This window comes from Anolis carolinensis, chromosome 6 (assembly GCF_035594765.1).
Source record: "Anolis carolinensis isolate JA03-04 chromosome 6, rAnoCar3.1.pri, whole genome shotgun sequence".
Classification (NCBI taxonomy): domain Eukaryota; kingdom Metazoa; phylum Chordata; class Lepidosauria; order Squamata; family Dactyloidae; genus Anolis; species Anolis carolinensis.
Genome location: NC_085846.1, coordinates 28379572 through 28391829, shown reverse-complemented (window position 1 = coordinate 28391829; position 12258 = coordinate 28379572). Strand labels below are relative to the sequence as shown.

General features: G+C 40.0%; 1 protein-coding gene across 2 annotated transcripts in view; it reads right to left on the bottom strand.

Annotated features, from left to right (window-relative positions):
• Positions 1 to 5513: 5513 nt before the first annotated feature.
• Positions 5514 to 12258, bottom strand: part of socs7 (suppressor of cytokine signaling 7) — a 33065-nt gene continuing 26320 nt past the window's right edge. For both annotated transcript variants that reach the window (XM_062983970.1, XM_062983969.1), the window contains one exon: positions 5514 to 11582. The gene's annotated coding sequence lies outside the window, so the exon portion shown is untranslated. The remainder of the gene's footprint in view (positions 11583 to 12258) is intronic.

Below are 12258 nucleotides of genomic sequence, written 5' to 3'. Positions count from 1 at the left end.
CTATGAAATTCATGGGATCGTCACAAGCCAACAGGCCACTTGAAGGCACATACACACAAACACACAATTTCACCGTGTGTTCTGTTTTGGAACATAGTAGAAAGCACAGCTGCTGAAATCTTCCTTGCCTTGGATGTACATTTATGATGGTGCTGCTGGTTGTGATGGAGAACAAAGCATTCCTTTGAAAGCTCTGCCCACCAGACTGCATTTCCCAAGCCCAGAGTGGCTTTGGTTCCTGCACCTCGTGATCTACTTTATTGTGCTGAAAAGCTCAGAGTTGGAAGTTGACTGTGATAACCCCTTCCCTGCCTGCTGAGTCAGTGCTTGTGTTTTTGTGTGTGTTGGAATGGCAGACAAAGTGGGCAAAGGGCAAACAAGGAGGAATGAGAAAGGTGTGGAAAGAAAGAGGGGAAGGAAGGATAGCATGGAAATTATCTGGGCAGTCAGATCATTACTTTGTAGAGGACAGGTCCCCAAAACACTCACAGAAATGCTAGTAAGGGTTTTGGGGTAGTTGCCATACAAACAGCATGACATGCTCTTGACATGCTCTTGACCTGTTCACTCCCCTTTTCTGCCTCTCAGGGTTCATCTAAATAATAATAATAATAATAATAATAATAATAATAATAATAATAATAATAATAATAATAATAATAATGTATTGGAAAATGAGCATGCAAAAATACTGTGGGACTTCCAAATCCAGACTGACAAAGTTCTGGAACACAACACACCAGACATCACAGTTGTGGAAAAGAACAAGGTTTGGATCATTGATGTCGCCATCCCAGGTGACAGTCACATTGACGAAAAACAACAGGAAAAACTCAGCCGCTATCAGGACCTCAAGACTGAACTTCAAAGACTCTGGCAGAAACCAGTGCAGGTGGTCCCGGTGGTGATGGGCACATTGGGTGCCGTGCCAAAAGATCTCAGCCGGCATTTGGAAACAATAGACATTGACAAAATTACGATCTGCCAGCTACAAAAGGCCACCCTGCTGGGATCTGCGTGCATCATCCGATAATACATCACACAGTCCTAGACACTTGGGAAGTGTTCGACTTGTGGTTTTGTGATATGAAATCCAGCATATCTATCTTGTTTGCTGTGTCATAATAAAATAATAATAATAATAATAATAATAATAATAATAATAATAATAATAAATAAAAAAACTTTGTTTATATACCGCCCTATCTCCCAGAAGCAACTCAGGGAGGTTTCCAATCATAAGAACAATAAGTGCATTACGTAACAGTATAATAAACATATTATTAGTAAAGGTAAAGGTTTTCCCCTGATGTTAAGTCCAGTCGTGACCGACTCTGGGGGTCGGTGCTCATCTCCATTTCTAAGCCGAAGAGCCGGCATTGTCCATAGACACCTCCAAGGTCATGTGGCCGGCATGACTGCATGGAGCGCCATTACCTTCCTGGCGGAGCGGTACCTGTTGATCTACTCACATTTGCATGTTTTTGAACTGCTAGGTTGGCAGGAGCTGTGGCTAACAGCGGGTGCTCATTCCGCTCCCGGGATTTGAATCTGGCACCTTTTGGTCCACAAGTTCAGCAGCACTGTGCCACCAGGGGCCCCTAAAAATATTATTAAAACAGATAAAACTATACAATTAAATAAGCAATAAATAACACTTACAGCAACCTCGATCAAGGGGACGGGGACCATAGCCAAGTATATTAACATAAACCATTTCGGGATAAATGAGTTTTATACAGTATATTCAGGTCCAGAGATCGGCGGTAAATTACTCAAAAACATGCGTATCAAAATGTTAACTTGTTGTCCACGAGGACTCCAAGGTCTTTTTCGCACACACTGCTGTCAAGCCAGGCATTCCCCATTCTGTATCTTTGATTTACATTTTTTCTGCCAAAGTGAAGTATCTTGCATTTATCCCTGTTGAACTTCATTTTGTTAGTTTCAGCCCATCTCTCTAGTCTGTCAAGATCGTTTTGAATTCTGCTCCTGTCTTCTGGAGTGTTAGCTATCCCTCCCAGTTTTGTGTCGTCTGCAAACTTGATGATCGTGCCTTCTAACCCTTCGTCTAAGTCGTTAATAAAGATGTTGAACAGAACCGGGCCCAGGACGGAGCCCTGCGGCACTCCACTTGTCACTTTTTTCCATGATGAAGACAACGCATTGGTGAGCACCCTTTGGGTTCGTTCACTTAGCCAATTACAGATCCATCTGACCGTAGTTTTGTCTAGACCACATTTTACTAGTTTGTTTGCCAGAAGGTCGTGGGGAACTTTGTCGAAGGCCTTACTGGATTTCAGTATGACCAGAATGGCTCCTGGAATATGCCTTTGGGTTGCGTGGTTTTAATTAACTTGTTTTATGATTGATATGTTTTAATTATTGGTTTCAATTTAGATGGTTAGTTTTATTTCATGTATGTATATGAGGCATCAAATTGGGCCTTTTGTTGTGAGCCACCCTGAGTCAGTCCCCTTTGGGATGAGAAGGGCAGGATATAAACAAAGTAAATAAACAAAGTGGAATCATGGTACTTTTAATGTGTAGTGTGGAATGGTGCAGGGATGTTTGCCTAAGGCCACCAGGCAAGTATGCTCTACTTTCCCAAAGGAACAAAACAGCATTCAGCAAACAGTAAGCAGGTTGTATCTTGGTTCAAAGCAAAATATATCCAAAAGAAAAAAACAAACAAAAAATAAGGGTATGCAATGGAAGGAGCACCTTAAATAATTGAACTCTTCCCTCCTGCTGTCAGACTCCCACAAGCAGCAGAGGCTCACAGCGGTTTTTGGGTGGCTGGCAGATGCTTGCATATCTATAGGTGGAGTCATGCAAGATCAAACTAGCTAGCCTCATTCTGTCTTTCTCTGGGTCTTTAATCTGTCGAAGGCATGGAATGGGGTTTGAAGAATCTTGATTTAAAACTGAAAGAAGAGGAGGGGGCTAGTTGCAGTTTTCTGTTATGGGGAGGATTTGGTTTGCTGTAAGATGACACAAGTCTCATTTGGATCCGCTTATTCCCATACTCAGATTTCTTTGGTCCATAAAGTCACTTCAGCACAAATCACATTAATTTATCAAGATACTTTAAAGAGGAAAAAGTTAGAAATAACTTTAATTTGCAAATACTGAACAAAAATATACAAGGAAGGCAGAAACAGCTTTCAGTGTGGTTCAAGTGGATTTCCAGGTTTGCCACTAACTCAAAAGTGATGGATGTAGTTACCAGCCAAAACAATTGGGGTGGGGGGGGGGGGTGGAGCAATGAGGGCACTGCTTCCCGAATAAAAAATATATCAACTGAAATGTTTGTGCAGTTTTCAAATTTCTAGTTTACAGAGACAAACTGTAAATAATTCACATTTAGAACTTTTATATTTGCTATGTTCACATTCCCTTATTCACTTTGCTCGACGTTTTTTCTTGGATGTATCAAAATGCTTGACTTAAATTTCAAGTTACAGAAATGCCAGAAATGTGGGGGTGGAAGGGAAATGTTGTAGGGGTGGAATTCTGACAGGTCAATGTCTTCATTGTGCAGAGATCCTTTCACCCTAGACTTCCACTGAAAACAGTTCTAATGAAATCTCCTAGTCCTACATGTAAAAGCTCCCATGTTACTTTGCCTCGACACAAAGCAGGTTTTTAATTCCAGGCCAAACTGAGAACTTTTTCCTCTCTTGCAAAAGTTGGACTGTTCAACACAGAGAACTTTATTTCCTGCTCAGTTGGTGCGCTTGTGAATATCTGATGGCTTTCATACCAGTTCAGGTTCATCAGTCTGTATTACTGGAAGCATAGTGAAATATATCATTGCTATCTTAGATTTTTATCATCTAATTAAACTTTAAATAGGGAAAATAGCACTTTAAGAAATTATGAACATCGTTCACCTAGATCAAAGCTGTCAAGAATAGTCAAAGTGTTCTCATGTTTACATCTAGTTTGGCCAGAACAGGAGTCATACACTAAACTGGTTTCTGGAGACAAGTTATTACAGCTTGAACACCGATCATCCAAACTCTCTAAATCTGAGATCCACATGTGAGGCTGAGAGAGTAACATCTTTGCTTTCTGATGGGTCAATGCACACTAACTTTGTTTCATACACAAAGTTATTTCAATTTTAAAATTTTCCTGTCTAAAATTGCATTCAGGTTATGTGTATAAAGGTATATATGAAAAGTATGTGCATTTTGTGATTAGATTTGGATCACATCTCCAAGATATCTTTTTATGTATGTATGTGCAAATCCAGGTATCCCAAATGCCAAAAAGAAAAAAACAATCCAAAGCACTTCTGATCCCAAGTATTTCAGATAAGGAACTATCAATCTGTATTAGCATGTTCCATAGAAGTAACCTTTGTAATATCTCCATTCAGACACAAGGTGGCACAATGGTGCAATTAAACCCTACTTTTCCACTTGTCACTTCACTTTGGAAGAAAGAAGCATTTCATCAAAAATAGAGCTTTGAAACCTGCTGTATGGTTACACCTTCTGATTGTCTAACTGGAGGTATCTCCAATGGGTGTTTTCTATCCTTTTAATTGTTGAAATGGCTGGTCTTGTTTTGGGGTTCTTTTAAGCAAAATCCCTCTGAAATCATGTGGCCACTGTTTTCATTTAGACTTGTATGAGAAACAGCTTATGCATGTTCAGCAAAAATTCAATACACTTTTAGTACCGCCAGTCATGTCACATTCCCAAATGTCTTCTAGGAGACAAGAGGGGAAATATTATTTATTATCATGTGTTTGGGCTTTTCAGGGTAATTTTAGCCCCAGGAAAGTACATTTCTAAAGGTGAAAGAAACTTCCTGTTTCAGAAAGCCTTCTCTTGGGTGGAAATAACCTCCCATGTGCCTTAAGAGTGTATCTGGGGGCATTACGAAGGAAAATGTTGACTCTATGGTAGTGGTTCTCAACCTGTAGGTCCCCAGATGTTTTGGCCTTCAACTCCCAGAAATCCTAACAGCTGGTAAACTGGCTGGGATTTCTGGGAGTTGTAGCCAAAACACATGGGGACCCACAGGTTGAGAACCACTGCTCTATGGGGTTCATAAAAATAACCTGGGCCGGTGGGGTGATGTCACATGCAGCCCACAAGCTACACTTGGCCCACAGAATACTATATTCCAGCTCAAGGCATATTGCTGCTTGAAGTAAAATATAAAATGTTCCCTTCCTATCTTTCCATGTACAGTAAAGACTTACAGATATGTCATACTTAAAGGGGCTGAGGCAATGTTCTCTACTGCCACTGAAGGGCACAATCTAATTCAGGGGTAGACATGTAGGACTGTATGACAAATGTGAGAATTCAGGAGGAAAGGCTGGGGACTACCATGCCTGTTTTCTCTCAACTGCTGCCTAATTCTAAGGCCGGCCAAGGTTATATTTATGAGATAAAGCAAAGCATTTTACACACCTGAAGTGCTATCAAGCAAAGTTTAATTAATCTAAGTCAACTTTCATCTCCTCCAAAACAAAACAGAGAACATCAAGGTCTGTTTAAGTATTTTATTTCAAACCCCTCTCTCCCCACCAACCCTGTCGAACAACCACCCATAGGCCAATAGAACAAACAAAAAAACAACCCACAATAGAAATGAGATACAAACAGGAGAGGGGCAAAGTTCTCTCCCATGGTTGACAAAATTTACCCAAAAAGGAGGAAACAAAAGAGAGATAAAGAAAAACGTTCCACCCCAACTATGAGGCAAACTTATTCAATACATCCATTTTACAGACAGGACCCTGCAGCAGTTACAAATGCTTTCAAATGAGAAACCAAAAACGTGCCTATTGATACAATATATACACACAAGGCCATTCAGAACTCAGTCTATAAAACAGCCTGACCCCCCTCCCCCCAAATGTCTAAACACACCCAAAGTGCATTCATTTTCATATAAAATGTCTTTTTGTCCCTCTCCTGCCAAGCACAAAACTTTTAAGATTGGCCTGCAAGTCTCAATTATTTTTGTTTTGTTTTCACACTTTTATAGTTCTGAAAATAAGTTACAGCAGCTGTTTTAATAAATTAAATACTCACGCACATACAAACACACAAAGCATACTCGGAAACTGAGCAAAATCAATGTAAAAAAAATCTGTTAACAGTGCAGTAAGGTATTGAACCAACTTTCCTGGAATATGCAACCTTTCAATTCACACAAGACACTGAAGTTGTGTACCTACACTAGCTTTTCAGTGTTATGACTGAGGTATACATATTTAATTCCATGTATTCTACCCCCCTTCTTTAACTAAAAAAGACTGGTAACAGTGAAGCTGTAGCATTTTGGGCATTCAATCTGTAAATGGTATGACGTGCCCCAAATGCAAACTCTATGCTGACGTACAATAAGACATATGTGTTTTTGCACTACTGTAAAAGACTTTTTCATTGACTAGTACCCAACACCAGCCTGGGAAAAAACCCTGCAACTGTTTGAAGATGTTCACTGACATTGAAGATAGCTTAAGATGTGAAACAAGTGGCAGTCACACAAATGGGCTCATGTAGCCCTTTCAGAGGTAAACTAGACTAGACGGCTCTGGTCTAGTAATTTCACTGCCCCACAAACCTATGGAGGTCTCAGTAAACCCAGTACCATTTTCAGTGCATAGGATGATCACAACTCACCAGCTTTGAGTTGTGATCAACCAGAAAGGTTGATAAGCTTCTGAGTTCTATTACTTTCCTGGGCCCATGCAGACAAGAGGGACTGCCAGGTGGCTAGTAGTCTACAACACATGGGCTACAGAAAGGATGAAACAATGGGGGGCAAGAAGATAGGTCAAAAGCTGCGATGATAAGATAAAGTGAAAAAGCTTCAGCCTGAAATTTAGGGCAAACCTACACAGTTTTAAATTGCATTGTGTGGGCTGTAATCTAGCTACCCTTCCTGGACCAAAACATAAACCACAATAATAAAATTTACACAAAGGAATCTCCTTCACTACCTAAAAGACCTAGATGCAGTTGTGAAGCTATTGAGAATAATTAGCCTCATAACTTTCGCCTTCTGTTTGAATGCACAACTGACTTATGTGTCGGTCTTGAGCAAGTTGTTCATCCTCTCTCAAATGATGCTCTCCATAACAACATGAGAACAGTAACTGAACTAACAGGCAACTTGTTTTAAAGGAAACACTCAAAAGTGCTTGACTGAATACAAGTTGTCTCATATAGGCATACCACACATCTTTGCTTGGCACAGTCGTATGAATGCAAATGAAAAAAAGCTGAAACATTCAGGGAAAAAGGTGGCCACATATAATATCTTCATGTTGCATGATGGAGAGTTCTGTGAAATTCTGGACAATTAACAAATTGATTTAATTATTTAATTGAGGACAGGTTGACTTGGTTCTTGCATTGTTTTCTTACAGTTGTCCAAGCTACATTTATGCCAACAGCATTATAGTGGATTACTTTTCTCCTCTAGCGCAGTGGTATCAAACATGTGATCCTCCAGGTGTTTTTGGACTACAGCTCCCAGAATTCCTGGCCTTTGGACAAGCTGGCTAGGGCTTCTGGGGATTGGAGGCCCAAACATCTGGAACAGAGTTGTTTGGAAGCCCAAACACCTCTGTTCTAGTGAATAACATTTGAAATCCATTACATTTTGAAAGTACACATTTCTCTCCACAGGGGAATTCAGTCTTTTCAAGACTAAATGAAATCTTTTCATGAGTGCATAGGTTTTCTATAGTGTCTGACCATTTTAGCCTGCTCATTAAATTAATTATGTCAGATACACACACATTCATTATCATTCTTGAGAAACATCAAGTAAATGAGCTGGGGCAGAGTAACAACATGATAGACACTGGGTTTAAGGACAAGAATAAAAAACAGTCTGATTTATGGAGCTTGGTCTGCTCTTTTTTGCCTCAAGTTAGCACCTACGTTTTTCAAAAATGTTGAAGCAATTAAGAGCAAGACTGTTTTAAGATACACCTGAACCTCATCTCAGGCTTAAAGTTATATATAAATCCAGCAAACCCAAAAGCCTATTGCTGTACCTCTATAAAACAACACAGGATACTTTTCTGCATTTCTGACATAAATCATCTGCTATTGGTCAATCAACAAAGCCTTTTTTTCCCAACTGAACCCTACATCAAGTACTTATGGAAATACTGTTATTTTTTCATGCGGCCAAGGTAGCATAATTAAGGTCAAATAGTATCCCATTTTCCTCCAAGGTTGATGTCATCAGGAAATATTACTGGCCAGAAGATATTTACTCCTTACTTCCTGTGGTAGATATTGGGGGAGGGAAGAGCATTATTTATTGAAGTCAAAAGTCAAATATCGAGCACAGGGGTGTGGAAATTGTGGGAGCTGTAGTCCAAAACATCAAGAAGGCCAAAGGTGCCCACTTCTAATTTGAAATATGTCCAGAAACTCCATGTCCAACCTAAATACAATCAATGTAGTAAACTCAAATGGGGTGGTTGATTCTAAAGAACCATCAACACCTCCCCAGCTAATTATTATTAGAGAATAACAGATGCTACAAGCACAAAATGCCAAAACAGAGTTTTAATAAGAGGACAACCTCTTCCCCTAAAAAGGTAGAGTGCAGGATTTAATATTTGCTGCCTAACACTCACCTCACCCACATCTATCCATCCATTTTCAAAAGAAAGTTCAACACATAACCTTATAAAGGAAGAATTTCTCTCACATACACATGCATGCTCTCTTTTTATAGGAAATCCATCACAGAAGACTTAAAAGAAACACAACAGTAGTCCAGGGAGGCCAACTTACTCCCTGAACGATATTTACACACAACTGTCTTTTGCTACTCAGTAGTTAAGTCAATGGAGTTCTAGAGGTGCTCACAGTTCAACCAAAGGGTATGGGCAGATAACAGACCCCTAGTACGGTCTTTAGGGCATGTTTTGTGCGTGTTTGAACTGTATATTAAAAAACATTTCCTCCACCACCACCACCACACAAGTGCAGGCCTTAGGTTTGTTCTCATTTCTTCTTATCTGAACCAAGAAGAAAGTATTTTGAGTGGAGTGGGGTGGAGGTAGAAAAGGGCTAAATAAATTCCAAAGTCCATAGTGAATCAGTAAGATTTCCCTTTCAAACAAGTTGAGAATGGACATGACAAAACAGTGTTTTTAAGAACTATGAGAACTTCCAACAACCAGCATACAAGCCAAACTATTAGCCATTCACTCAACTCTTTGTAGGTTGTTACAGCTTATTTCCAGTGCACTTAAAATCTGCCTTTGCAACCACAAACGCCTTCAACACTTGCTAGTTAGAATGAAACAAATGGGTCTTTCCAGTGTGTTGATACTTCAAAATACAAACCCTGGAAATGGCGGGGGGGGGGGGGGTATCTTCTTGGTGCATTTAGGATCCCACCTTGCATGGAATGTCTTTCGGTTCCAAATGAGCAAGATCTTTACCATTATTTTCCTTGATACTGTTTTGATACATATTGCCAAGTTTTAAGGTAGCCATATACATCTCAGCAGAGGGTCATATCCCTTCCCCAGTGCATCAGAACAATGAATTGAACAAGTTCCAGGAATCTAACTTTCCTCACCACTGTAGAAGACACCGACACCTTCATTGGCCAATGTCTAATACAACGGTCTCAGCTGCCAAGAGAACTGGTAGGTGATGATGGGCCATCAGGAAAGGGCTCAGCTTTACAGCTCAGTGCATTAAGAATTTACCCCTCTCACAGTAAAAAAAAATGTGATAAGAATGTACCAACGAAAAAGGAGCTTCTTTGGGGTAGAACAGAACACAGAAAGGTGGCCATCCAAGCTGTAAATACAGAAACAGCTCAGAGCCAGGTTTTTCACCACCAAGTAGAGAGCTAACAAAGAGGAAACATAAAAAGTTCCAAAAATCTGATTTTAGCATTGCATACACATGGTACTAAATGGAGAGAAGAAAAGTCTAACTTTCTTTAAACTTACTGATTTTGGGGGGGGGGGGCGGACACAAGCAATAACAGACACTGTCAAGGGTCTTGTGTATGTTTGGTCAGGATTTAACTTGAGGGGGGGCTACTAGCCAATTTTTAAGGTAATTTCAAAGTCAAGTCTCCACAACTTTGAACGCTGTTTGCTCTATCCAGCATATAGGACGGAAACCTTCAGAAGTGGAGGCTGAAACAAATGTAAAACTGCTTGGACAGAGAATATGAAAAATGCTTTACAAATATATTACTAACAATAAATAATATCATCTTAATAAGATATCACAGTTTAAAAAAAAACAAAACAAGAAATGTAATCCAAGTACCGGCATCTTGAGAAAGAAGAGACTTTTAGGACTCCAAAAAAAAAAAAGAGAGAGAGAGAGAGAGAGAGAGAGAGAGAGAGAGAGAGAGAGAGAGAGAGGTACCTCTTGAACATCACAATCATTGCAGTTGGTGTGTGTGTGTGTGTAAGGGGGGGTCATATTATTTTGCAATGACAACTTTTGTCTTGTGGTGGTGAAAAAATCAGACTACGTACAGTATTTATTTCACAGAATCAGCAGATTCCTCAGGAAGGTTGGTTACAGATACTCTCTTGGACAGAGCGGGAAGATCATAAATGACTGTTCCCCTCATTTGTTCTCTTGCATCATGGGGGCTAAGGTGCTTCAAAAATCTGCTTACTCTCATTAAAAGAGTTCAAGAGCTATTTCCTTCCACCGGCTGAGCTTTCACTCTGCTTGTCCAGTAGGGCAACATGCCTTTCAGTTCTAGGAAGCAACAGAACAAAAGCTGATTTGCAACACCAAGATCAGATTCGGATTCCCACTGTGCATTTCATATCTGCTTGATAGGTTTACCAATACTGTTATCAGCCACCTCTTGGATGGCATTCCAGTGTTTAAAGGGGGGAGGGGATAAAAAGAGAAATGCCAATAAGATACCTATTCATTATTCATCTGGCTAACATCAAGTGCCAAAGATTCAGAACGTTACTTATGTCCTACAGACATTCCAGCAAAGGCAACATATTTTTTTTCTTTTCATCTGATTTCCAATTGCACCATCCACAAACCTTCCATGAGGCACAGCAGAGCTTACTGTTCTCTCTACCTCCCACAGATTGTATATAAGACTCTATCCAGCTTGGGCACAGACTTGCCTTTTCCAAGCAGTCTTTTTTAAACAGAACCACTGGACTACAAACCCCATTTTGCCGCTTAAATCTCAGAAATCTGCTGCACATTTCCCCCCGCCATACCAACACGTAAACAAAACATGAAATTGGCTTGCTATTTCCCATGCCACAAAAGAAAGGGGAGAAGGTGAAAAGGAAGCACCAAAAATAGAAATTTAACAAGAAAAATAACATTCTCCATCCTTTCAGGAGCTTGTAGTCCAGCTTCAGAAGATTTCAACATCTTTATGGAACCAGAATTTTTTTGAGGGGGGATTGTGGCTCCCATTTTTCAATGCACAGCTGTGCTTCTTCTCGAGTGCCCTGGACCCTCTCCAGAGTCTCAAGAGACAGCCAGGAAGCAAGCTATGCCAGGAGTCAGTTTCAATGCAGCCTCTATAGCTACACAATACTGGTGACCAAATTCCTAGTGGGTAGAGAAGAAAAAAACATAAAGGTAAGTTTATACTACTAAAATACATTGGATACTTCTTTTTACAAACTGAAGAAACATAGGGTTGTGTGCATTCATTTCTATGGTGTTCAAATGGCAAGCTTCCTCTGAGTAAAGATATTTCTTACCTTTCAACTTTAAAATGCAAAAGACAGATCCAGAACCTACATAGAACTTGTAGAGTATAATAGAAGTGTGTGGCAAAGTAACCGCCTGGAACTAAAACTCCCTAGAATTCCCCATCCCATCTCTCTGCATAAAAGGAAACTCTCTAGAAGATGGTATGACAACACAATTTTCCCATTTTCACAGGGGACTTGTGTCCTTAATCCCAGGAAATGTGGAGAGTGTGGTATGATTCATCAGGCTGAAGTCAAATGCAACATAAACTATAGCTTGGTTTTGGGGACACGCATTGCTTTCTCAGACACTTGTACCAATTATTTATCTTACTGTTCCTGTGCAACTGTGAAGAAAGACTTAGGGGTGCTTGATTGCTTGCTTTACTTTAACTTTAGATTGCCATGTTGTCGAAAGCCAACCAACTACAAAGTTTAATGATGGTTAATGAAGCCCATTTCAAACAATGGTTTTCTCCTTACCTAGCCCTGCCCATTTACTGCCTTTCAAAAATGACTATCAAAAACCA